Source organism: Anser anser, assembly GCF_964211835.1.
Source record: "Anser anser genome assembly, chromosome: 3".
Classification (NCBI taxonomy): Eukaryota; Metazoa; Chordata; class Aves; order Anseriformes; family Anatidae; genus Anser; species Anser anser.
This window is the reverse complement of record NC_139722.1, coordinates 76,395,810-76,422,958: the sequence shown is the minus strand read 5'-3', so window position 1 is coordinate 76,422,958 and position 27,149 is coordinate 76,395,810. Positions and strand designations below refer to the sequence as shown.

Sequence of the window (27,149 nt, the reverse complement as noted above, 5' to 3'; positions counted from 1 at the left end):
TGCTTGCTAAGCTGTATCTATTGAAGTGATGCCATAGTGTGCACAGTGATTGAATTTTAGCACATTAGTATTACAGTCTAGGTTATCTCCCACACTGACCAATTATTTTTATAAGTTTTAGAAGCTTGGCAAATTTTTCTGGAAGGGGAAGGAGCTGTCCTAAGGAGATTTAAAAACTCAAAAGCATTTCCTAGGTCTTTCCATTACCACTCGAAGAATCAGCTATGCATCCTGACAGCAATTAGATTAAACCTAGCAGAAAAAGCAATTGAAAAACTAAATTGAAATCTTCACATAGCTGTATCCAGTGCGCAGAGTGCATGAGCAGAGTAGCCTGTACCAGCTAACCCAGTCAAAAGAGAGAGATAACAGGATGCTCTTGCCAGCTATTTTATGTGAGGGATTTTGAGAGCCTGATTGTTGTAATGAATAAGGGCACAGTACCCCTCTGAACGCTTGCGCTAGTCACGACACTGGCCCACTTGTAGGGAAACGTCATCTGGCAAGGATATTAGCAAGCATCCTCTGCTGCTTCCGATGCTTGCCAGAAATAGTTGTTTGTCAATCGTGGAGAAAAAAGGAATGAAGTGTGTGATGGGGAAGGGAACAAAATGGTACTAGGAGCCCAGGAGTGCAGGAAGATGTTAAAGCAAAGGCAGAACATCTGGGCAAAGATCTGTCCCCTGCTGAAGTCAGTGGCAAAGTGCTTAACTGGCTCTTAGAAGACCAGGATTTCAGCCCTGAAGAAGGAGAGTTTTCAGGAGCAGTATGAAAAGCAAATCTTTGTGGAAGAAGTCACTAGACTGTCTGAAGATCTTTGATAGTTGCAGCTGAGGATCTTTTATCCCACATATGTTTGTAGAAATAGACTGAACATGAGCAAAGACTTGCATTGTTTGAAGCGCTCTATCTGGGTGTGGGGATCCATAGAAAGAGTAGCTACAGCCATCAAAACTCTACAGGATGGACATGTCTCTTAATGGCACATAAAAGTAAGCTGTGGTTAACTCTGCCAGACGTCTCCTTCTTTGCCTCAACGCTGTTACCTAGGCAGATTCAAGAGCAATAATTGAGGAAGAAGAAACTTTGTCCCAAAGGGTGGAGCCACAGAGATGAAAATGCCTTAGGAAGGTCTTAACTGGAAGAACAAGCGAGGTTTTGCTTGCACTATATACTGATAAATTAGCAATAGGCAGATGGAAGTCAGATTTCTGAAAGTACCGTAGGAGCAAGATTAATATCAGAGGAGCAGATGTGTAAATGAGAGCAGAATTTGGTGTAAGAGCCTGAAAACACCTCAGTCAAACAGAATCTACTCTAGAGATTACAAGACATGTTGTACCTGAAGCACACATTGTCTCCAGCCTTCTGGTGAAATAGTACTGGAAGGACCAACACCAAACCCTCACGTGTGCCAGGGGCATGAAGCTTCCTTGGGTGTGCACCCAACAGTTATATCCCTGTCCAACAACAAAAGTGCAATGTAGAAACCAAGTGGGGGATGCAGCCTCTCAGAAATACAAGAAGCTGTTAATCAGGACAGGGGACACCTGGTTTCCATGCAGTGCGCTCCCCATGCATGGCCAGCCCATGCCCCAACAAGTTGCTTTCTAGAGCCTTGGCAATGGGTTCTTTTTCTTCCTCATTTTCTTGGGGTCTGACTGGTCTTCCTGGGCCACTTCTGCAGTTCTGGCTAGGGCTTCCCAAATGCAAAGAAAAGAGAAAGAGGAGCATCTTGAAGAGAGCAGACAGGTGATCTTGCAGGCAATGTGATCTTTAGGATGGTAGGGCAGTTGCTCATGGGAGCAAACAAAGGCTTTTTGTGGGAGACTAATATTGGAGATAATAAGATAGTAAGAGAATAAGATAATATTGGAGGAAGTCCTAGAAAACACAATGTAGGGAGTATTCTATTTTAAAGTTGTGAGTTAATTAATGGTTTAGAGAATTTTGAAAATCTTGCTCATTATTTGTCATGACAAACTTTCCTTTTGCTTTGGAAATAGACTTTCCTCTTGGTTACAGCAGTATAAATCAGGAACAAATCTGTTAAAAGCATAACATTATACCAGCACAGAAAGTAAATCAGACCTTCAGACATCGACAGCCTGCTGTGCTTCTCTCAGGTTAGTCAATGATTGCTCAGGTCTTGGACTAAATTTTGTTATCAGTTTCAGAGATTTACCTCCCATGTACTTCATCTGTGCAGGAAAAGTAGAAGGAATTTGGCTGGTTTAATTCCGGAAAGGCTAACTCTTCATTGCCCTGACAGTACAAAGGGCATTAAAGCTAGTAATTAATTATACTTCCATGTAATTTAAGTGGCCATGGCTTAAGTGGTAATCCATCTCAGTGTCTGTACTTTCTGGATGGAAAATAGGTCAGGCTCAAGAAATTTCCATTATTTAGAGACTGACAAAAGAATATGTTTGAGAAAGCTAGGAATAACTGCGAAAGATGAAATTACATTAGTGGCTTATGTTAAGAGTCACCTATCTGTGATCACTATCAGAATAACACCATTTAATACAAAGAATCAGAATTAGGACCTACAAGCTTTGATTATCTCTATAGACCTCTTTTGAAAGAAGAGTTGAAGTAAGTTTACAAGAATGATCAACCAACTATGAAATACATTTTTTTTTCCACTCTATATTCATGCCATGTAGTGTATTTTATTTCTGCAGTTGTTAGGACTTAACTTATATTCCTGCAGTTAAAAGGGCAAAATCCTTTGAAGAGGTTATTTTGAACTCCACTGACCACTGATTGCACAAGACATTTGTAAAACCAGTGTGTATAAATCTACCTTTCAGCACCTGAGTCTTTTCAGATGCTGTAAAAACCCTACTGCTTCTATAAAATTTATCCCAGAGGAAGTGGTGTAAAGACTGATGTGATAAAATACATCTGTCTCAGTATGTGCATTCATTAGTCTGTGCAGAAGCAGAAGCACCCCTCATGGATCACTACTGAGGACGTGTTTACGGGCTGTCTCAAACATCAGTTTGGACCACCTAGTGATTTTTACAAGCAAGAACACTGCCTATAGAGGAGTGAAGTCAAATGAAAGGTGGGTAGCTTCGCTGAACATCTAATTGACTGATCAGCATTGATGAGCGAAGAGCGCAGAGGAAACAGCAAGAAAGCTTGTCTAGGAAGAAAACAATTATGGGATGACACAGGCTGGGCTGGTGGCATACAAGAGCTGTTCTGCTAGAGAGAAATGGATGAAGCAGGGAGGTACACGGCCAGTTTGTCATCTTGCTGTACACTGCTGGGCTGCTTTGTAAAAGCTTGACTCTATATTTCAAACTACACTTGGTAAAATAACAGAAGGGAAAAATCTGCCTTAAGAAAATGGGGAGCTATGAGCCTGGGACTCAGATAACCTCTTTTTTTTTTTTTTTTTGCCTGAGAATACCTGAGTTTTTTGCTGAGCTGAAGCAGGGACCACACACGGTTTTCTGGGGAATGGCCATCAGTTAAGTACTGGCTGTGCTAGTCTAATTTGATGAGAGACAAGAGAAATCAGGTATTTCTTATCCTGAACACAGACTGGGGTGTGCTCACGGCCTAAGGGACCAGCAGTAAGAACCTTTGGAAATGAGATCAATTATACATTCTGTGGGTTAATTTCTGCTCCATTGCATCACAGTCTCTTCCAATTAAAACCTGAATGAAGTTGGTCCCTCTTAAATAAAAATTAGGATCCCGTGACATCTGAGCCATAAGCAAGGTCACAGTAATAGTTACTTCTCTTTCAGCTTCTCTTCATCTCTAGAGAAATACTGAGGCTGCAGAAATCCACTGCAGCTGCTCGTGGCCATTGTTCCAAGGCTTTTTGGCACTTTCCTGGATGCAACATTGGCCTTTGGAGGCCCTCTGGGATAGTTTTCGTGCTGTGCTCTGCTAGCTGATTGCAGTTTTGAGCCAACTCTATAAACTTTATTCTAAAACAAAATAGGAATACAAAAATCTTGAGAGAAGGGAAGCAAAAGGGGCTGGACTGAGAAAACCCCAGTACACTTCTCTTTGCTTTGACTTTCATCTGTTACCTGGTAAGTCTCAAAATAAAACAGGGAGGTAGAGAATAATGATCTAGCTGGTTTGACTGGTAAAAAAGGTGTGCAGAACCAGTCCTGTTCCTGACCCCACAGAGGAGGGTTACCCAAGATGTCCCTTCCCAGCTTCCCTCTAAGTGAGGTGAGCAGACACAGTTTGTCCTTCCTTTCTATTCCCCCTCTTGCTCCAGCATCTGTGGGATTGTCATTCAACATGACACTGCATGAAATAGGTGTTCCCAAAGATGATCGTTCTTTAGGAAATTACCTGCGTGCAAGGCATATCTTCATGAAGCCTCATATTCACACTTGAAACCTTGTAGTGGTTCTCTGGTCCTGCAACCCCATTCTCTGATTGTGCAGCTCCAAAAGGCTGCCCTGGCCAGGGGATAGCAATCAGGATTTTGAACCAGAGATGGTTATTGGGCTGACACATCTTCCCAGATGCCTTTCCACTTATTTTTAAGGTCTTAGCTCTATGGAGGACCACAAGGAGAACTCGCCCATGAGGAATGGCTGTCCCTAAACACCATTCCCCCACTCTACTCACAAGTGCCTGCAGTGCAGTGCTGCAGCTCATTTAAAGCAGCTTGGTTCTTGCTTTGCTAAGGTAACTTTTCCTTCTGTAGTTACCCTCCACACATTTGTCAAGGACGCATTTGTTGTGAAACTTTAAAAGGTAAGTGGCTTTTCATTTCAGCCTTTTTTTTTTGTTGTTTTCATTCCTTTTTTTTTTTCCTTTTTACATAGTAATCTCCAATAAAGGCACCTTTTAAAATTCTCTGTACGTTCCAATGTCATTGCAAATGATTGCTTTTTAGGCTGCAGTTTCTTTCCAAATTGGTAATGCCAGAGCAAGACTCTGACAGAAAAAAAAAAATAGTATCTGCAAATAACTTTTCTAAACCTGCTATTATCATTATAAAAGAAACCAACAGTTGGGAAATACAGTGAGTGGTGTCTAACACACTTCACTTGTAAAACAGGAAATGCCCAGTATTTTAGAATATCGTTCCACTTACACAGCAGTCCATTAGATGAGCAATGCAGTAACTATACTGGCGAAAGCTGCCTTGACTCTTAGAGCTAGATGGAAGATTTCATTCTGACAAAGTGTTTCAGAGGAAAAAACAAGTTTCCTGAAGACATCCTTTGTAAGGCTCTGAAGGTCGGAGCAAAGAGAAGCAAAGGAAATAACTGAAAGTTTGGGGTTCCAACTTTAGCTACAAGAAGTTTCTAGGGGAGAAGTGTTATTTATGGCAGTAGCTGGTGCAAATTGCATGCAAGATGTATTTCAAATGCCAGGCTTTAAAAATGTGACACAATTTTTTTTTTTTTTTTCTGTACAGTGAAGCCTGAAGACTGCGCAGTCTTTTTTTCTACTATCAGCTATACGTACCCAAATACACTTGGCTATTGAATTAACTGCCTGGAGGATACACCAATGCCAATCTAGAAAAAACATAGGCATGTCTTTCTCTCATTCTCTCCCTCTCTTTTCTTGTTTAAAATAATCTCTTCTCTTACTCCCCAGTAAAAGCAATAGAAAGTTTTCCCTGTGGTCACTTGTGGGTGGGCATAATTTAAGTGATTATGCTGCTATACGAGTCTCCTGAGGTAGGGATTAAGCCAGACGAAATGCAGGGAAGGTCAAGAAAAGAAAAATGTAGCACCTGTACCTCAACTCAAAGTGCATGCTGACCTTCCAGTTGCCTTGTGTAACATGTCAAACACCAGCTGCACTTTTCAAGAACAAACTCTCATCTTCAGTACCATTCAGTAAAGGCCAAGAGTGGGATTTTTTCCAGTTACTTTTCACCTCATTGTGCAATACAGTATTTACTCTCCTATAACTTCACAGTCAGCTGTTTTAAAATTCTGTAATTCAAGGTAAGTCAATAAATTGTTGCTGGAGAGGAAAATCATCACAAATTGGTGCTCTGTTTCAACATGTGTACATGGACTGTGGTTTTCAAGAGGAAGGGTGTGAATAATTAAAGCAAACCCACAAATTAATCAAAATTCAGGCACTAGGTTTCAGCTTTCTGTGTTAAAGTGCTCCTTTACACAGGGCTGAAGCAAGATCTCTGCACTCGAACCATCTCAAATTCTTAGAGTCCACACAAATATTTGAGTTTGTCATGACGTTTCTGGTTCCTGCCAAATTAATAAATGTGTTATTAATAAACCATTAATAAACTAGTACTGCCCCTGCATTTCAGTGTAGCTAGAAAGCCAGATCCCCCACAGCCTCACCAGACTCCACAAGTAATTATACGTGCAGCCCTAGGCTGTTCTTTTCTTCTCCCCTCCTTTGCCAAGATGGGAAGATGTTAAAGGAACACTTTTATGGCTAAAATATGGTGTTTAATCATTGAAAATTCTGTTCCCAGTATAATAGTGACTGCTGAGTGACAAACTACTTAATTTCACCAGGACTTACTCTGCAGTGTTTTCCATATTGTACAGAGACTACTTTTGGGGTTAGCGGAAAGTACCCAGATTACTACTTTTTGACTCTGTAGTATTTTATACTTACTTTATACTCTCATAAATGGCATTTCAAGGTGCTGAATAATGGATATTCAGGACACTGTATGAACACAATGATGTTTTCTTGATCTTGTTCATGTTGAACTGCTTACATGCAAGATGTAACAGGATTTACAGGTCTTCTGTGATTCAATTTTCTCACATCCTCAAATAAAATTTAAAAAAAAAAATGATCCAGATTGGATCTTACTCCTTTTTCTAGACTTTCTCTTCTTCTTACAGCATAATCCTGTTGTCCTCTCCTCCGAATTAGTACGCAATTAGCTGGATCAATACTGTCAGCCTTCTTAATCTCTACATTTCAGAGTTACTTCCATAGAGAGGTAAATATAGCTGGCTTTAAACACCAGCTATGATTTAAAACCGAAGAGGAATGCAAAAGGATCACCTTGTCATCTGACAAATTGAATTGATTCTTATCTTGCTGGCAAAGGACGCATTGTTTCTGAGAGTGCACGTCTGTATTTCAAAGCAGGTAATTCTGCTTTTTAAGGAGAGAGAGGGAGGATATGCCATTTTCACTTACGGGGCTATTGCCTGTCACTTTACAGCTGGTCTCAGGTGATCTCTGTAAGACCCTCATGCCAAAACACTTTACTCTTTTCTTGACTGTAAGCAGGTTTCACTCCTGTGTTCAGCAGAGCTGGAGACAGATCTAGTCTTTGACATCATTAATGTGTCTGTAGAAAAAAACTTTAATACCCTACAAGGCATTACTGTATGTATATTTTATAAGACGATATCCATAAACATCAGCCCATAAAACTAACTCCATAAAAACATACTTTGAAGGAGAACTATTTTCTAAGACACTAAATCAGGTGAACATGATTTTATGTGGTATGTAAAATAGATCCCTTTCTTGGAAAAGGCCTGAGCCGCGTAGCTCAGATCCAGGTTGGAATCCGAACAGTCCAAAGTGCAAGGCATTTGGTTATGGCCCAAGCCCAAATCCCTCCAAATTTCCAAGGAGCTTGAGTCATTCACTTCTCCCTTTGCCTTGGTGGTTCGGACTTCCATGGACTGACCCCTCCATGGAGCACTTGGTTCTACCTCGTGTTTCGTGCCTGTGCTCACCAGCAGCCGAGCGGTACTTCTTGCTCCATCCGAAATTTGGAAGTAACACCTGCCCTTTTCACCAGTTGCTCTTCAGCTCTGGCAAGCAGGTTGCTCACAATTTTTTTCCCCACCACAGCTTGTTGTAATCAAGTCCCATTACCATCTGCAAACTGGCTGCGTAGAGGGCCTGGGCCAGGCTGCTGTTAAATACGCTAGGATTTTCTTTTTTTTGTCCAACCTGGGACTCGGGAACTAAAGGGTTCAAGTCCCAGTTTCTCTGTCTGTATAACTGATCACCGCTTTCCACAATAGGAACTCCTGTTTCTCGCACCACTGCCCAGAGGTGTTCATATTTCAGTTACTTGGCACGGTAACAAAATGAAGCAGTGTTAGCTGAAATAAAACGATGCCAATCCTTGGCTGAGCATCAGGGACAGCAAAGCTGCCTTCTAATTCTCTGGGTGATTGACAAGATGGGGTAAAATCTCTCTTCAGCTCATGTGTTACTCTGTGGAGGCTTCACCACCCTGCAAGTACCTGATGGCTGATTTTCCAAGGGTAGACAGAGTTGTCTTGGTGAAGGAACAAGGCACCACCACATGCTTGCTAGCAGCATTTGAAATGCCCTACCTATCTCACAGATTGGGCATGCACCTCTGGTAGCCTGTGCTTGGCAGCCACTGCCATCCCAAACTGCATGTGACGGTGAACCCAGTACAATGGGAATCACTGTAACTCTGGTGCAAGGTGGTGGATGTGGCATTACAGCTGAGCCCCACAGTAGTACATGAGCATCTAAAGGACACTTCCCCTTAGTGTAGAAAGGGATTTGTTTCCTCCCCTTTCACCCACACTTTTGAGTATCCTGCTTGACTCCCAGAGCTCAGTCGATAAAGAATCTCCCCCCATATGCTCTTATGAGCCTCTTCTTATTTTCCCAACCGTTTGTTCATGATCCCCTTCACTCAGCAAGGCTTTTAAAGAGGTGGGAACTAGACTTTCCCCTCTGGCATCAACAAGGGCAGAGTCCAGCAATGAGCCACTCCTGCTCTGTCAGCAGTTCACAGAGTATCAGCAATGCAATTAACCTAATGCCAGAAATGATAATGTGCCCAGCCCTTGCCTGTTCCACCCGTATTTTGCTCCCAATGAAGTGTCATAGCATTCATTGCTAAGTAGTTTACTGAACTTCATTTAATCCTTGCTCTTAGCTGAGGATTCACCATATGCAGTGGTTTTCCTCTCATCTTCTTGAATCTGCAGTAAAAGTTAATTATATCAACCAGGAGAAGAGGCTGGGATAAATGGCATAATACAGCTGACATGTACACCTTCCTGATACAACTCCTCCATTGTTATCGCAGGTCAAAACTGTAATTTCCTTTTTAGAGGTCCATTAGCAAGTTCTCCTTTCCCAGTGTCCTTCTGGCAGCTTTTCTTCCGGGCTATTTCTTTCCACCTCTGAAGAGGGAAACCAAGAAGAGCAGCAGTCCAGGTGTGGGTGCCCAAGGAGTCCAATCTTCCTCCTGCTCCCTCCCTCCTGTCTCTCTTTCTTCTGCCCTGAGGAGCATTTCCAGGTGTTCTCAGTGCTCTGCAGGATTCCCCAGCCAGGGAACGGAAGGTGATGTGTGAGCACTGATTGACTGCATCTTCTTCCCCAGTCCCAGATGCTATAAAAGAAGCATGGGTTCAACACCTTTTTATGAAACAAACAAACAAACATGTTCTGTTTTGCTTTAATCCATGAAAAACTCTAGAGGACCTAGATCAAAGAGTCCATCCAAATCCAGGGGGGTACTTCAACATAAAGTGACTCATACAAGTCGACTAAGCTACTAAGAGGAATATGTGGAGATGCCATTTAAAAGAAAAGTGAACAAGAACGTTTTACAAGTGTTTCAGAAATGTCCTTTTCAGCAGTAACTGTGAGAATTTGAAGTGACAGTGCAGGAAGGAATGAACATCTACAAAACCTAGATGGAAAACTCATCAACCCCGTTTTTTACAAGCAAAAGTTCAGACACTTTTCACTTTTTATTTGGCAGCAATGAGAATATGAGATCACCGCATAGACAAAAATAATTATCAAGCCACTGGAGAAGTTGCAAGTGAATAAATGGACCCACAGCATTGATATGGGAAATCCATACTTAATTTCCACAAGCAGTGCTTTTGTACCGAATGTAGCCAGCAAGTTTCAGCATTCCCCTAGTACATGTGATGTTAATGGTCACCACTGGAAAGGCTTTCCCTGTGCTTCAACAGGCTGCTTTCCTGCTGACGCAAGAACAGCTCTGTGGAAGGGCAGAAGGATTCTGAGCACACAGCCCCTGTGGGGAAGGATGGATTTGCATTTCATAATTTCAAACAGAGCTGTGAATATAACTGTATTTTCAGATGAATGGTTAGACAAAAAAAAATGTACTTACTTATTTTACCTCTTGGAAAAATTAAGATCAGATAAACTTTAGAACAAAGAAGCATTTCAAACTGGAAAGTAGGAACATTTTGACACTAGCGAAAATAAGTATGCAGACTTCATTATAAAAATCTCTCCTCCACCACTCCTCCCACCCAAAACCAAAACTAAACAACCCCTCCTCTGCCCTCCCCCCCCAAAAAAAACTACCATCATCATTTAACATGTTTTAGTATCTAGTTTCAGTAAAACTGAATCTAGCCTTTTTTTTTTTTTCTGAAAAGGTATGATTTTGTGGTTCTTGGTTTGTTTTTGTAGATTTTTTTTCCCTAGACTCATTTTGAATAAGCTTTATAAAATATTTGATTCTCCTAATCCCTTCTGAGAATAGATATTTTTATCCTTGGTTTTAGAGTGAGAAAGAAAAGGAGACCACAAAACCAGGGTTTAAAGCCAGTATCTCCTTCCTTTGTTCATTCCTCTAAGTAATATTTTCCTATTTCTAGCATGTGGCTCTCCCCTATAACAACATATAATTCTTAATATATACAGCAGGACAAAAATGGGCATTTCTGCTGTATATCTGGAGTCTGGAAATGACCAGAGCAGCTGTCTGCACCCTTGCTTTGCTAAAACTCTCTGACAGTTCGCTCTTGCTATATACTGAACAAAGACAGTCATCCTTGCAAACAGAGATACTTTCCAACTGCATCTGTTTGCCTAGAAGAAAAAAACTATGAATTATTCTGTGTAATCATGCTTCTGTATTACGGCTCCTGTCAGCTTATATTATATGTGAATAACAAACCAATCTCAGTCCCACAAATTTTAAAGGAGAATGAAACCCATGAAGTATATATCACGGTAGCTGAAATAACCCATCTAGCAAGGGGAAAACTGAGCTTGTTCCAGGGAAAAGGATTGTATTCTGCCTGCACAGGAGAGAAAAATTACATCATTTATAATACTGAATAAAAACAGTGCTAGCCCCAGTGCAGAGAGGAAAAACCCAGCACTTTAGAGTATATCTCAAAAGATAAGGAAGTCACTCAAAAAGTCATGTGAATTATGAGTCCCTCCTAATATTTTCCTCTAGTCAACTTTTCTTCTATTTTTCACACGTATTTGATGTTTCTGTGGTTGTCTTATACTATACCGTATATATCAAGACTCCTTAAAACACCCTGTGGCAAAACTTGGCACAGAAGTTTGAGACAACGCCACCTCCAGCTGTCTGCCCACCACCTCTGCTTCATGTACCACCCCAGCAGCAGCCACATCCTCACCGCCAGGTTTCCCTGCCCTGCTGGCTGTATAACTGCATAATTATGTTGCAAGCATGATGATGAGTGCTCTAAGCCATCACAAGCTCGCTCAGCAGCTGAGAGTGGGAAATGGATCTGGCTGAAAATTTTTTCTCCCCAGGTTTGTCTTCACGTGGATCTGCTCTCCAGATGGCCACATAAGCAGTTGTGCTGGCACAAGGGAATGGACGTGCAGAATGGGGATAAGGAGCCAAGCTCTGAGACAGGGAATCTATTTTTAATTACTTCTTCAAAGCCCACAGGGTGGGTTGGTACATATGCACACTTATACCCTCATGAAGACTTTTTCTTCTCTTACATATTTCCTCCTTAGTGGAGTAAATACAATTTGTGGACAGAGGAATGTGGGTTTAAAAGCTTTTCAAGAAGCATCGTCTTGATATTAGACCATCTTTCCTTGCTTCCCGATATTTCAAGAGTTTATCATTAAAATAAAGATCTTAAAAAGTAGCCAAGAGGATGCTCTTTTCCAAATAACCACTCTTGTTTTCAAAGGAAGGGAAAAGTTGAACATAGAATAGCTTAAATGTAACTCATAATTAAGATTCAAGTGCACCAAAAATAAATGTCTTCAAAAACAGATCACCATCATTTCTGGACTCCTCGATCTCTATCCTTGAGAGAGAGTTACTAGTTTTATAATTAAACCATCTCCATCAAGTGCTAAATATGACTTGGAGGCCCAGGAATGAAGAGGTCATTCTTCAGTGACACTTAAGACTTTCGAACATTACATCTTCACTTAGTGTAAAAAAGAGAAGTGATCCAAAACCACGATGATAATCAGCAGTCAACTTCCTATGAAAGTGCTGAAAACCTGAAATCCAAGACCTCATCAAAAGACCTTTTGCTTTCCCCTCTGTTTTGCTACTTGTCTTTTGTCCCTTCGGCTTGAAGGTACCACCTGTGCCGGTGGCATTTCAGTAGCTGTGTGGAGCAGCGGTTTGGTATGGGAGGGAGATGTGTCAGCGAGTTATGAGAAGCCTACAAGGAGCACATGCAAGACTTCATTCAGTAATTTAGTCAGGGCTTCCCACAGCAGGCCTTCTAATCGGCCCTGAGCAAGACGCATTGATGTCTTCTGACAAGGACGTGGGCTTTTGTTTCTTGGAAAAAGAAAAGGGGAGGGGGAGAGGGCACAGTCATCAGGCCTAAGCTCTTTAACTGGAATTTCTCACTTCCCTGGTTCTTTGCCAGGCTTGTTTTTGCTATCAAACAATCAAGTCTCAGTGGACAACAGAAAGGTTTTTGTTTTTCCACTGAATTTAAGTCTTCTGCGAACTCCAAATAGCTCAGCAATAATCAAGGTTATACAGGATTTTCCACCCTCAAAATGCTGGTGAAGGCTTTCTTTCAAGCTGCAATGCTGCCATTGCAATAATCAAGCTGACTGAAGGCATGTGGATGCTGTGCTATAAAGGGAGAGCTGGCACCCACACTCCATTTATGTTAAATTGATGTTTGATTTACTATTAATAGTCCTTTGAAAAGAAATGAAAACAAATCCTGCATATTGGTCTTGGTGTTGTACGTTTCTCATAGAACGTGCTCAATATTTGTACAGCACACAGAAAAGACAGAGACAAGTCTGCATCTGTATCCTCTTGTCTGCTTCAGCCAGCACAGTACGAGAGTTTTTTAACTTGATTGAAAGCAGAAGTACCTTTTCTCCCCAACCCATTAGAGAGATACAGATGCAAGCTGGTAGAGAATGTGGTCTGTACCTGCTCAAACAGCCCTGCAAATCACATCCTCTTCGGTGGCACTAAGCCACAGAGCGTGGCTGCGGCTCCTAAAAAAAACAGTTTGTTTTGCAGTCGTTGCTAAACTCATCCTTCAGCCCCTTGTGTGCATCTGTTCCCGGAGGCTAGAGGACGGCTGCTGCTGCAACGCTATCCAAGCACGGCTGCCAAGGGGGCTCGCCCCCCGCAGTGGACAGGGTGGGAGTTAACAGCTAAGCCTCCTGAAGCGCATTGTGCCTAATCAGTCCCTTAGGACACCCCTGAGCTGTTCCTTAGGCCTTACCAGGCAGTTTCTAAAGAACACGAAGAAAGGAGTGTGAAAGGAGGCAGTGGTTATGTTAGATAAACACAGCGAGAGAAAGTCCACTGCAGGAGGAGAGTCTGCCACTTTTTGGCTTTCTGTACCCCACTTCACATTATACGGCACTGAAGGAGCAGATATGAGTCAGTCTAAAACTGTGCCTGGTTTAAGTCCATCTCCTGAGCTTCCCAGTTCTTTGGTACTTTGGGTGTCCTTTTTGGCATCCACCTGCCCAGCCCACCGGTCCATGCTGGGACCAGTTGGTGGGGTGACTGGGCCATGCAGAGCAACAGCTAGCATGCAGCACCCACTGCACAGCATCTGGGGAAGCATGCAAGGGGAAAGGAGCATCTGAAGCACTGGGGAGATGCTGCCTCTCTCAAAATACTCAGAAGGACTCTGTAAAGCAGAGGACGAAGAGCAAGGCCTGCCAGTTGCTGTTCCATGCAGAGACCTGGCCATCAGCGGGGGAGGGAACGGAGGGTGCCTGGCCCTGTGCAGGGGCTGGGCACCCCTCAGCGAGGGCAAGAAGGGCCCGCACAGTACCCCTGCAACAGGCTGGAGGGATCTGCGGTCAGATCAGCCCACAGGGTGCTTGACTGCATCCCAAGCTTGCTTGGCTAGTGGGACAGGAGGGGCCAGTCAAGACATTCCTCTGCTGTGGCTGGGCAGGGCCACTCACACCACAACACCACTGGAGGAGGAGACCACTGGTTTTCCCCAGCTAGCCAAGGCAGTATAACTTCCCTGTGAACTCTTTTATTTAGCAGGAGCACGCCACAGGAAGGTGCTGCATGTTGCAAAATCTGCAGATTTTGTTGCAAAAGCAGAACACAAGCCACCTCCCTAGAAAATTACAGCAGGATATAAACAGCACCGTAAGTCACGGTGTCTACAACCATAGCAGCAAACTGAAGTGGGCCAGGGCACGGATCCAATCACTGGCATGTGAGTGTCTGTGTTGTTTCACTGCTGGTGTGCTTATTGGCACACTTTTGGCCTGTGCCAACTGACCCAGACAATGCCAAGGCATGTTTCGGGGCATAGCACAGGCCAGGGACTTTTCACAATAGGCAGTACTGATGAGGTTACTCGGCCCTAGGAGCAAGACAGCCTACCTAAGAGACTGCAAGCTGTGCAACTTGCCCTCAGGACTAGAGGAGCCCTGGTCTGGTTTATTTGCTAGTAGGGATACACTGAGGCCAGAGCTGTCTGCAAAATGTCATAATTACTGTTGTGGATATTTTCACTAAAAAGCCATAGCTATGCTACTTAGAAGAACAAATATAATGTACTAAAGATAGGTTTGGACATTTATTAAAATCACAGAATTGTAGGGGTTGGAAGGGACCTGAAGGGATCATTGGGTCCAACCCCCCTGCCAAAGCAGGTTTCCTAGAGTAGGTTGCCCAGGTAGCCATCCAGACGGGAAAAAAATGGTGAAAGAATAAGTCAGATACATTTGAAGCTGCATAGTATTTCTGTTTTATTCTTCATGCTAAAAATACCTGCCAGAGGCTAAATCAGGTAGTTTATAAAAACCCCGATTCTCTGACTTTACATGTTATTTTCTTGCCTGTCAGGCTCTAGAAGGTTGGCTGCTCCCAATCTAGGGCAAGCAACTTTTAACATCATAGCTATCAGCAGTGATCAAAGCTACTTCAGACGAAAGTTCAGTTTTGCCTGTGATCCTTTCCTCTGAAGGGGTAAGTCCTCAGCAAGACACAGCACCGAACAAGCCAACCTTGTTTGTTGTTTACAATATCTGCTCTGAGAGAAGGCTCTGCTAGCAGTGGATACGCTGCCAGGGGCAAGATGAATTCCTGAAAATATCAAAGTTATCATTAATTTCACTTCATCAAAGATCACTGACAGACAAATTGCGGGGAAGCTCGCCCCTTCCTGAGGATCCTTCCTGTCAGGAGACTCGATTCCTCCTTCCCCCACACTGCAGGCCCCTTTCCAGTGGCAGGCCATGAGGTTGCCACAGCTTCACATGACACCTCCGTGACAGCCTCTGCTCTGTGAGCCACCGCGACACATCTCAGAAACATTGAGACTATGTGTTTCTTTCCTCTTCAGGTTGTTCCCTTTGACGAATTCCCTGTGAACATCTACAGAGTTTTAATCCCTCTTAAAAGCCCCCTTTGGTTGTGATGCTTGAAAAAAAAAAACAAACACAACCCCAAACACCACTGCTGTGAAGGTTTGGTGAGTTGAGACAAACACTTGTCACATTGCTCTGACTCCACCAGACATGAAGGCCTTCCAAGAGCCTCCCTCAGGGCACTCTCCTGAGAGTCTGATGTTTGGTTTTCAGAGAAGTACTCATAAAAAATGTCCCCCCTCTCCATTAGCAGAGAGTCTGGCAAGATGGGTTTCACTGGGCGAGAGCTACTCTTGAGGAGTTCTTTCCTTCCCCACTCCACGCCACTTCCACTCAATACAACAGTATTTGAATTCCTCAGCAGGCTGCAAACAGAAATCAACAGGAAGGGCAGACGAGGTTGATCAGCTTTGTACACAGCAGGAGGTGCTACTGCAGTCATCAAGTATTAGCCCATGGGCTTCAGCCCTGGGACAGAGGCAGCAAAGGTGGTACACCACACTTGCAAGTACACAGAAAGATTCATCTCAGCATCACCGAAAACACTCTAACAAGCAAGGCTTGGTTACACGCAGCACAAAGCCTTCAAATCAACCACTCGGTGTTTACACTTGTGCTGCCCTATGCATTCCCTCTTCCAGGGGAAACATTCCAATATTGGATAAATGATTCCTATTAAGAAAAACGGAGATTGATACTAACAGATCACAATCACCTGCAAATCATTTGGAAAAGAGCTCCTTATCGGTTTATGTAAAATCACAAAATAAATTCAACATGCTAATTATTCTCTACAATGATAAACAACTCATGTATTTGTTTGGGGTGTTCTGTGATAACAGAAGCCAATTTTCTCATTTTTACTGACAACATTGCAACCCAGGGAGGCTTTTCATTGACTTGCTTGTTCTCATTTGTCCCAAACAGCCAAATGACAATTGAAAACAATGCAACACAGCAGTGACACAATGGAGTAATTCTGAAGGCAGATTTTACAACACTGATAAAGATTGGGTGGTTTTTCTTCCACATGATGTACAAACCTCTCCGTCAACTGTCTCTAAAGGCAAGCTCTTGGGGCTTGTGTTGGATGTCACAACTGTAAGTTTAGCAAACGTGTGTGGAAATCTGATGGGTTATTTATAAAGGCCTCCTATGTAAATATTGATGAGCCAACTGTTCAGCTAATTTACTCATCATAGATATACTGTATGTGTGAGCCAGAAACATAAAAAGCTTACCGATGATGAAAGTCTCTGGATATGGAAAGACACTCTTTGAGGTCTGCAAAGTCCATAGCTGTAGTACCCTAACAGAAGGAGTACTAAAGTGTCAAGACAGCTAATCTCAGTGCTCAATTCTTTGTTTCCTATAAGTGTATGTCAAACCTTCCCTTCACAAAGATCATTTGTATTTTTAAACTATAAAATATAGACATATTTGAGTACTCACATTGTTTATTTTCCCCTAGAAATCATCATCTGTTGTCATCCAGGGGTGCTCTTTTAAGTCTGAATGCCATTGATCCTTAGGTTCATTTTATAAGTCCACCTGCAAGTGGATCACAGTCCACATGTTTGTACCTCTGTATCCTATCTATAGAAATCAAATAGAAACAAGTCAGACTCAGGATATGCTATGCAAAGCCCCCTTATTTTAGTCCTAGTTCTTACATCACTGACAAATGAAGGAATGGAGAAAGAAAAAAAAAAAGGGGGGGGGGGAGGGTTGTGGCCTAAGAAGGAAACTGAAGAGCTAAAACATGCATGCTTCCCAAAATGTATAATTGCAACAGGACCCCCAAAAAGGTACTTCAAAACCTGCAAGTTTTACATCTTCTCCACATGTATCTGACAGACCATTAAAATTTGCCTGTATATCTCAGAGACAGAGAAGCCTGGAAGTAGAAAGAAGTTGAAACTCTGAATCAGATCACAGGTTTTTTTTCTTTGTCCATATAAATGAACAGCCCAAAAGGACCAAAACATCTTTAATTGAAGGCAGACTGGATCTGGCTACTCCAGGTTCCTGCTGACTGAAAAGGGAGGCTGTTCAGGCTGTGCTTCACCATGGTTGGCAGCTTGATACTATTTGCAATATTATCATTAGAGTGAAGATGATGGAGTTGTATTTGCAGTCCTGAGAGGGAAAGAGTTGAGATGGAGCATAAGATAACTGAGGGAGAGGTTTTAGTTTAAAACCTAGCTCTAACCAGGGGATGGGGAGTGGGGGAAGCAGAGCTGTTAAAATTTGCTTGTTCTCCAAATCCAGTATGTTCTGCAGAGACAGCTGGATTTTGATGATGTTTTGGCAATACTCAACTATGAGTTCAATGGAAATGTGCCTTTCGTTCAAGTCATCTCACCTGGCTCCTGGCCAGTCCATCTCTTCTACTGTCTTGAAGTCAGAGACCCCAGCATCTGATGTAGCCTCCAACACAAATTTCTTTCTTTTTTGAAGCAACATCCTTTCTTCCTTTGCCTTTTTTTTTTTTTATTTTCAAGTGATGCTTCAAATGATATGCTTCCTGCCCCCCCCCCCTTTTTTTAATGAAAATTCAAAAGCAAGACAATTCCTCCTCTCCCTGACTGTGCCACTTACTTTACCTGTTTTTCTCACCATTGTGTTGCAGTAAGGTCAAGTGCTTTGAGGATAAAATGGGCATCTGGCCCTAGTTTCAAAATGGCTTGATGTTAGGATGTAACAAGAACTACTTGAATGCCTCAGACACCTTTTCTTTCTCTTTTCTCTCCACCTTCCCTCCCCAGCTAGCCTAATCCCTGTGATCCCTGCAATAATGTTGTTATGCCTCTTTTACCTTCCTCCTGCTAGCCTATTCCTTCCACCTAGGAAGGCCCTGCTGCAAGTTACAATGTTTTATGATTGTTACCTCATTTCATAAACCTTACATCAAAGCAAATATTAACTGCCTATGCACCTCATTGGGCTTGTAACTGATGCTTCACCGGTGGCCATTCAGTGACACCGCGCAACACAGCACGACGAGGCAGACCTAGCATCTACCCTGCTTTTTTTCTACATTATCTTTGTCCTTCCTCTCAACTGGTCTGGGGGTTTCAGCTGTCATGTACCAGCTTATTTTCCTTCTTCCTTTCATATGTACATAACAGAATGCTTTTTTTCCTTCTCTGTAGCCTTATGAGCTCAGACCGCTGCCTGCCTTAATACCCACAGTGCCTTTGCATTTTCCCTATGAAGCAACTAACAGCTTCCTATTAGCTTCACCTGAGATAATGAAGACTTACTCAACAAACCAGCTGTTTGGAAACGTGCAGAGGACTTCTACCCTCTAACTGTGCAGCAGTACACTGAGCAATTCCTCACTGTGTTATTTTAATAAGCCTCTTTAACAAAACTTCACTAAAGCTATTGTGGTAACTTTTGTCCAGAGATTCAGGAAATGCATTTCATTTCCTTTGGTGGAGACTTTGGCTTATCACAGCAAAGTCAAATCCTTTGAGTTTTCCTTGCATTAGTCCTGCTAGTGAGAGCTGAGCATTAAAACCCCAAACAAATAACAGTTTAATACATTACAGAACAGGCAAGCAGGCATTGCCAAGACGTAAAAGGCAGAACGTTTGCAACTTTATTATTGAGCAAGACTATCTTTTTCTTCTTTACAACTGAATTCTGAAGATTGCTCCATAAAAATAAAATAGCCAGGTAGACCAAAGGATATCTTTCCTCTGAAATAGAAGATTAAATGTAAAGGCTGAATGGCAGATCCTTAAAACCTGGAGATGAGATTGTCAAAAGACTTAGTCGCTGTTGTGCTCTTTATTTGTTCCAGGCTTGAGAGGGGAAAAGTAACTTATCAGGTAAAGGAACACAAACTTTCCTACTGACCATATGTTTAAATATCAGCTTTGTCTCACTAATAATAAAGACCTTTATTTATTTATTTATTTATTTATTTATTTATTTATTTATTTTCTAGCTGAAAATTTACTTCCCTGCTTGTTCTCACTTGCCAAAATTTTCTGCTGAGAAGTGTGATATACCTTCGTATATTATAGGAAAGGAAGAACATGTATCCAAATAAACGGAGATTTTATGGGTTCAGAAATATGGGTCTTAAAAAACAGCTAAAATGCACTATACTACAGCCGAAATAATAACTTTTAGCAATTGGTATATCCTGAGTATATTCTCACTTAAATGAAGCATTAAAAAAGCTAAGATTGTGTCTTCACTAGAAAAACAGTCTTGGAGGAAATAAATGGTCAGCCATATTTACATCATTTAAAATCCCTATAGGGCATGGGCACCTGTAGATTTTACTTAGGTAGGTAAATAAAGGAAGCATTGTGTCCCAAACAGGTGGGACATGCCAGACACCTAACTGACCTCGGCAAACCAAAGTAAGCTAATCTACAGTAAAATTAACACCTTCCTGCAGTGAAAACACATCCTAAATAGGACATAGTTGTGACAGAGTAACAAATTCTCAGCTTTGCCTGGGGAACCCTTCTGAATTCACCTTGGCTGACATGAGATTGCAAAGAAAGGTGTTTTCCAGTCCCCCTTGAGCTGTTCGGGAGCCAAGTCTCTTCCTGATGTGGTCCATTGCAAGGACCAGGGTAGTTCCTGGCCCCGCACCAGAGCAGTGTTTCCACCTGCCTCGTCCAAGGGCAGGGGGCTCACAGCAGAAGCACGTAAATGTCAAATCAAACTGAAGGTATTTATTTTCTAAATAAACGGTGGATAATATCTCAGGAAAGGTGTTAAGTTGCATAGATTTCATTCCTGTCATGGCAAACCAATTCTATGTTGATCTGTAAATATCTGACTTTGGTCTGGAGAAATTAAGCAAGGACGCTGGTTTGGTAGATGGGACAATGCCATGCTTCAGATTATGGCCTCATTTCCTCTCAGGCTTCTCCCAGAGAGGGCACACGCTCAGCCTGTGCATTATTAAGCTACACTTGGCACTCTGGCAAGCAAGCCAGCCAGAGACCAGGAGAAACTGCTACTTTTATTTTGCCTTCTTGAATCGAGACTGCCGCACTGACATAAATAAGCACAAATATTTCCAGAAGGTTGCATTTTCAGGGCTTCCTTGCCTAATGCAAACAGCAGCAAGCTATTATTCAGTTGATGAGCAAACAAGAACACCCACATCCATTTGGTCGAAGCAGCTCCCTGCCACCATCACGCAGCACATGCTCAAAATGACGGCCGGGCTTGGTGACGTTCATGAATAATGGAAAAGGAGAGAGCGGCCAGCCTGCACCTCCCCTCCTGGAGATAAGTCAGGAGGACAAGGGGTATCTCCCTCCTGACGCTCTGCTAATTTGAGCAGCTTTGCTTGCTGGAAGAGTTACAGGGAGGGAGGGTTAGCAAATTCTTCTGAGTCTCCAGTGTGCCAGAAATTTCCCCAGAACACTTTATGTCACAGCATCTGCTTTATAGTGGGTTTAAAAAAGAAGCACCCTACGTAATCAGCACAATCAAATCCATGCACAGTGAAAGTTGATGCACAGAAACTATTCTGCAGATATAAACTAACACACATTCTTCAGTGTGCTGCCTTGCCAAAAAGCTCAAAGTTTTGTGAGAAGGGAGGAAAATTAATTCCAGAAAAAAGAAACTGTTATAGATGGTGATTAGCCAGTGCCAGTCCAGTCTATCCCAATCCCCATTTTTTGGCAGCGCCACTTTCCTTCCTCACAGAAGGACGGGATAACAGAAAACTCGTATTTGGGAAATAAAGAGCAGAGAGAGCCACCGGCTTGCATCTGACAGGAATTTCTGCAGCAGCAGGGAGAGCCTCATTAGAATTTTTCCCATGACACACCACAAAAGATGGCTGGAGAAAACAAAGTGAGATGCTGGAGCTCAGTATATTTCTTTGTCCTTGAGAAGCCCAGCCTTGCTGAATCTCACGGGCTAATGCATGCATAATTTGGGGCAGCTGATTAAGTTTATTGTGTTCCTGACTAAATCGAGAGGAGTGAGGAGGGGAGGGGGAGAAGAAACAAAGTTGGCTTTAATTAAAGCTCTGCAATTGTCTTTAATATTTACATAATGTGCTATCATAATTGCCTCTGATTGGAGACTTAAGATGACAGAAGAAAATGACACGCTGAGGAAAGTCCCCAGCTGAGGAAACAAAACAAAAAGACACCCCCTACCCCTCCCGTCTCCCCAGGCCAAACCAAAAGCTGTGGAAGAGGAATTGCACAGGGGCGCTCGGTAAACATTCAAGCTCTGAAACAGGCTCTTGTGGGCATGGCTCCTCCCATGCCCTTGCAGAGACCATGGTATCTGCTGGCTTCAGATGTTTTCAAATGTTTTAAGCATCTGTGTGAGGTCTCTTCTGATTTGAGATGGTAGACATTTTGCTGGTAACTACATGAAAAAGCAGGCACCGTTCTGATCCCAGTGTTGCTGCAACCACTTGGGAAAAAAACACTCCTTGCAGTCTCCTCCATGGAAAACTCGTCTGGTTTTGTTCATTGAATTGCCCAATAGAAAACAATAAACATCATTTATGTTCTTTTTGTGAAAAGAACTATGTAAAGATTGCTGGTGATAAAGAGAGTTTCATCAACTGGGAGCAATAATAAAGTTTCCATGACACTGATGTCTCTTCATTTTGTAACAGGCCACAGCGTCATGTGAACATAAGGCTTTGCCTCTGCATGTTTTTCTCAGACATTTAACATCTGTGTCTAACAGGGTCAAAACTAGATCTGTGTGTTCTCTGTAGATCGTGCAGGTCCAATCTGAATCCATGAAGTTTTTCACAGGTTCCCCTAACGAGAAAATGCTGATTTGTTTCCATTATTTCATGTTAGAAATGTCATCACTGAAAGCTTTGATATAGAAGTTTTCCTAACAGCCATGGAAAATCACCATTTTATAAGTACACAAAGTGCCATAATTTCCATTTAATGGTCACACAAGCCACTGCAGAAAGTCCGTCTTCTCGATCCAGAGAGGAAGGACTCTGAATTTGCCTCTCAAGCCACTGCACACTTTTGCCTTAGCCGTTGCTTGCAGCTGAGCTGCTGCCAACCTAGTAGTGTTTATTTCCCATCACCTGGAGCTGGGCAATCGGAGATAGGTTTGGTGGTCCAGGTTCAGAATGAAAAGGGGACACTCGTGTACTCCTTTCAGCTCTCACATCAGTTTCCTCAAGAGCAGACACATGACCTAGGCAAAAATTATCAGGGTGCTGCATCTCCCCATCAGCTTCCCTCACAGTGACAAGTTCAAGGTCTCTCTACATTAGCAGGCTCCGGCCATTATGTGCTGAGCAGCCAATGACCAAGATGTGGAGGCAGAGGAGAGGGTCACCCCATCACTTTAGCACCTCTGCTTTCCTGGCAGAGAGCCTATGCAATGCCTTTTGCTTGGACTGCTTATTATAGTGATCTTTTCTATAAATGGCAAGCAAACAATAGCAGTGAAGCAGCCAGGCCCTGGGAAATAAACCTGCTATTACCAGCCACGGTTGGAGCTATCTTGGAGGACTAGGATTAAAGTACAGTAATCTAACATACCTTTTTTCACTAACATACTTTTTCATATGGATATCAGTGTATCCACTTAAGAGACTTTGGTTTTCTATTTTTGATTGCTTTGGTTTATCTTTCCAGGCAATGCAATACAGATAAACCAAAAATGAGTTTGTGTCCCTCCCTTCAGAGCACAGCTATGACTCATGAAGTTTGTGCATTCACTTGGAAATACAGTGCTGCATCATTCTCACTATATAACAGCAATAACATACAGAAACTCCACTGATGCTCCAGGCACCAAATAACCCATTTACTGGCAGGGAGGCATTATACGTGCACTGTGTTTTCTCTTGCACCTGACTCAGAATACAACAGGGACCAACAGCAGACTCAGGAACCACTTAAATGTTTATTACCCTGGTCAAACCCATTATTTATGTTCTTTTCTCTTCATTAAAGAAAATGACAATGCCAGAAGTGCATTAACATCATTAGATACACAACACTCTATGAAATGCCTGGGAAACCACTTACAACATCCCTCGAGATCCTGTACTTGGGTCATCTTGACAATATCCAAAATAATGCAGTTGCTGGTACCAGCAAGAACTTTCTACCAGTAACCATAGACCTTGTAGGAACAGATATTGATACAAAAAGTAATTTTTCCAAGATGCTAATATCCCTATAATTCAAGAACCAAATATTGCTTTTTCCTTCAGATTATTCCATGTCAAACAGTCAGGTGCACGCTTTTCCGTGTGTGGTCACCTTTTTGCCTATGATACAATCTGAGCATAAAGTTACCTCACCGGGAATGTGAGCAAGTTTTCATGAGAAAAGCCATCGGGTACAAAGAACAATATGGAATGAGTATTTCTACCCTAATCTACACTACTTTGGAGAAGAAAGCTGTAAAATTTCAAATATCAGCACAGGCTGGTGCTTTATTCCGGGCCTGACCACTAGCTCAATTTTGCAAAGAAAAAGAGCCAAAGATAGGTCAGAAACTGCTCTGTAAGTTATAGCCAAACTGTCAGTGGAATGGGTTATTCTCTACCTTCTTTTGGTGGCAAGCAGTTTGTTTTGTCCTAGCTGTTTGCATTTGGATTGCATTTCCACACATATGAAAGTTATGTGGGGATAAGGCAGCTGAACAGGTGGTCCTCTTTAAAACTCTTTTCTATTTTGATGGTATTTCAAAGTAGAGATGAGCACGGAGCACTGGTTGAGGTAGAATCTCTTGCTGTAGCTCACCATCTGCCATTGCACAGTGCATTACAACATTTATTGGCTTTACTTAACTGTTAATGAAAAACTACCATCAACAGCTGCCATCACTCCCACTACAGATTGTAATAAATAATAGTCTGTTTGGCTCACAGCCCTCTTTCTCATGCTGTAGAGAAATAAGAGCTAGGGAGTCCACAAAGATTCAGTAGAACCAGGGGCAAGGAAAGATGGTTGGAACTCTGTGATCAATTTGATTTTTATTGAAATTGTGTTTTGCCCAGCCTTGACAACCATTAAAAAATATACATATGTTTATAAATGGGTAATTAAGAGGATCCCAATTCTGCTTTTCCCCAGGGTCTTTTGCATTGATTACAGTGGGAGAAGAGATAATCCACTGGCCTATTACAGCAAATCCACTGGTCTGTTAAAAATGTTAGCAGTTATAATTGGTTATGCACTCAATATCAGACTCTAGAATTTTGTCTTGTTTTGATGTTTTTTCATAAATTGGCTTTGTTTTTCCCCATTTTTAATCAAGTTAAGAAATCCTCTGCTTCATTATCTCTGGGGTTTATTGACTAGATTTTGAAAAGACCTCTACTTCTCTTTGAGTATCTCAAAAAAGTCGCTAGGATCCCAAGGGTTCTCCAGAATTTCTACTGGAAATTTGGCTGACCAATATCAATTTGGCTGGTCTCATTTTCAGACTGAGGAAATCCAACTTTTGAAAATATGTCTCCAAACATCTGCTTGTAGGTGTTGTTTCTAATCCTAAATCGGAGTCCTTTGTTATTCACACTTAGAAAAGTAATATAAGTGAGTGGGTCATGGTCAGTGTATTAAAATAATAGTATTTAGTTACATATGAAGTCACCATAAGATTAGCAATAAAGACATATTCATGGCTCAACATCTCCTCCAAGTGAAAAGCTCCACCCATGTTCTCTACAGATCAGTGAAAAGATGAGAGATTGGATAACTGGAACAACCAGCAGCAGTGAAGTGACACGCATGTAAGCATAAATCCCAATGAAGATGGAGACACAGAAAGCACAGAGCTGACTGGTACCCTGCAGTAGGGGCACATTGTATCTTATCCAGACTTCACTTAGACTTCCCTTAAGTAAGAAAGTGTTGAGAGAAGTACACTATGAGTTCATCCAGTAAAAAGCCAGCCTAAGAATAAGTTTAGAGATATGGGAAATGAGCTATCTCGCGGCTATTCTAGAACAGGTGACTATTTTCAGACTCTCATCTTATTTTCTTTACCTATCAAGTATTATATTTTCATTTTCTACTATGATAAATCCACACCATGTAATTCCAAACAATTAGCTATATTTGGAGTTAGAAAAAAAAAAAAGAAATTTCACTTTCATTTCCATGGTTCTTGACACTACAAGAAGAGAGCAGTATCTAAACAGAGGAGGAGTGAGCAGATGAACAATTTTATCAGCGTATGTGAGACTGGCAAGATCAATGCTGGAACACCACAGACAAATCTGTTATCTAAGTTGTGATAAAGATACTTAAAACTGAAAGATAATCAGAAACAATGAAGAAGTATTTTCCATAGGCCAGAGAAAATGTGCTACAGTAGGAGAATTAAGCAGCTCATCCTGCTTAGAACAGGGAATTCAAGAAAAGGGCAAATATACAGAAGTGACTTGACAAAGTACATACATATAAATGATTTTCCAGGGATAAACAAGCGTCTAATAAACCTCTAGACTAAATTACATATTTTCAAAGATATAAACAAACCTTATTTCTTCTCCTTTACCTTACTGGGCTCATCCCCACCCCCTACAGTAAGAGAGATTAACTCATGCAGTAAAATACCAACAGCAATGGTGACTCTATCTCTGACATCCTTAAACCAGGATCAAATTTTTATTGGCCAAGCAGAAGTTACCGAAATCAGTACACAGATACCATGATGAATTTAGTGGCCACTAAGGGGGAGGAAGTCAAAAACAGGATATTTCATGGTTTTTTTTTAAATAATTGTTTTTTTATTATTATTATTAATTAAATATAATTAAGTGCTTTATTGATAAGCTGAAATGATAAACATATTTCTTTCCAAATTTCCTTCCTTTGGCACAGAAGGGGCTTCCAATAGGTAACAGGGAAACAAGCTGATTACATCACTGTCTCCAGCTCATTTGCCACCCTTCATCTGCTCTCCTGAGCTTGGGACATCCTTAGACACAGTGAACATGGGGATCCTATTCCCACCTTTTCCAGCCCTCTCTTCAGCCAACTCTAGTATGTCTGTCCTGGCTTTATACCTCTCACTTCTGTGAGAATAGGGAAGGAATATCTTCTCACCTTTGTAATATACTTGGAGAAATTCAAGTGAGGGTTGATATTCAGTTGCCACACACATCATACTAAAAAAAAAAAAAAAAAAAGGAAGAGAGAAGGAATCTGAGTGTTGAATATCAGAAACACCCAAGGCAGGAACAGATTTAATAGGAAAATTACTTCTCCCTTCATCCAGACCAGACCATCTGGTTAAAGGCATGAACTACTTCATGTAACACAGTCCTAGATCCACAGCTGGGTCACATCTGCCCACAACACTAAGGAAACTTCTTATTTCTGTGAAGTTATTCTGAGTGAAAGCACCCACACATTTGCTTTCACAACACTACAGATGAGTAGCACCACTCTAGAAATGCAGCCACCATCCACACACTCCCCAGTGTGACAGTGGGCTCAGACTGTAGGTCTGTAAACAGTTGGACCACTAGTTATCTAACATAAAATGGGCTCTTTCAAAGAATATGTTTGAGATATCACTCATTACTAGAAAGACTATTGACACCTGCCTTTCCTTGGTATTTCAGT

The 27,149-nt window shown here is 41.9% G+C and overlaps 2 long non-coding RNA genes across 3 annotated transcripts in view; both read right to left on the bottom strand.

Moving 5' to 3' along the window:
* Window positions 1-7,334, bottom strand: part of LOC310896741 — a 33,412-nt gene extending 26,078 nt beyond the window's left edge. Inside the window, exon 1 of the long non-coding RNA XR_014581792.1 lies at window positions 6,604-7,334. This is a non-coding gene — a long non-coding RNA (uncharacterized lncRNA). The remainder of the gene's footprint in view (window positions 1-6,603) is intronic.
* Window positions 7,335-8,121: 787 nt separating this feature from the next.
* The window catches only part of LOC310896740, a 36,375-nt gene continuing 17,347 nt past the window's right edge, over window positions 8,122-27,149 (bottom strand). The window contains exons 4-6 of one of the 2 annotated variants that reach the window (XR_014581789.1): window positions 26,628-26,689; window positions 17,023-17,166; window positions 8,122-9,346 (exon numbers count right to left, since the gene is read on the bottom strand). This is a non-coding gene — a long non-coding RNA (uncharacterized lncRNA). Of the gene's footprint in view, window positions 9,347-14,775; window positions 15,287-17,022; window positions 17,167-26,627; window positions 26,690-27,149 lie in introns of those variants that run through there. The other variant, XR_014581790.1, reaches the window with a different exon arrangement.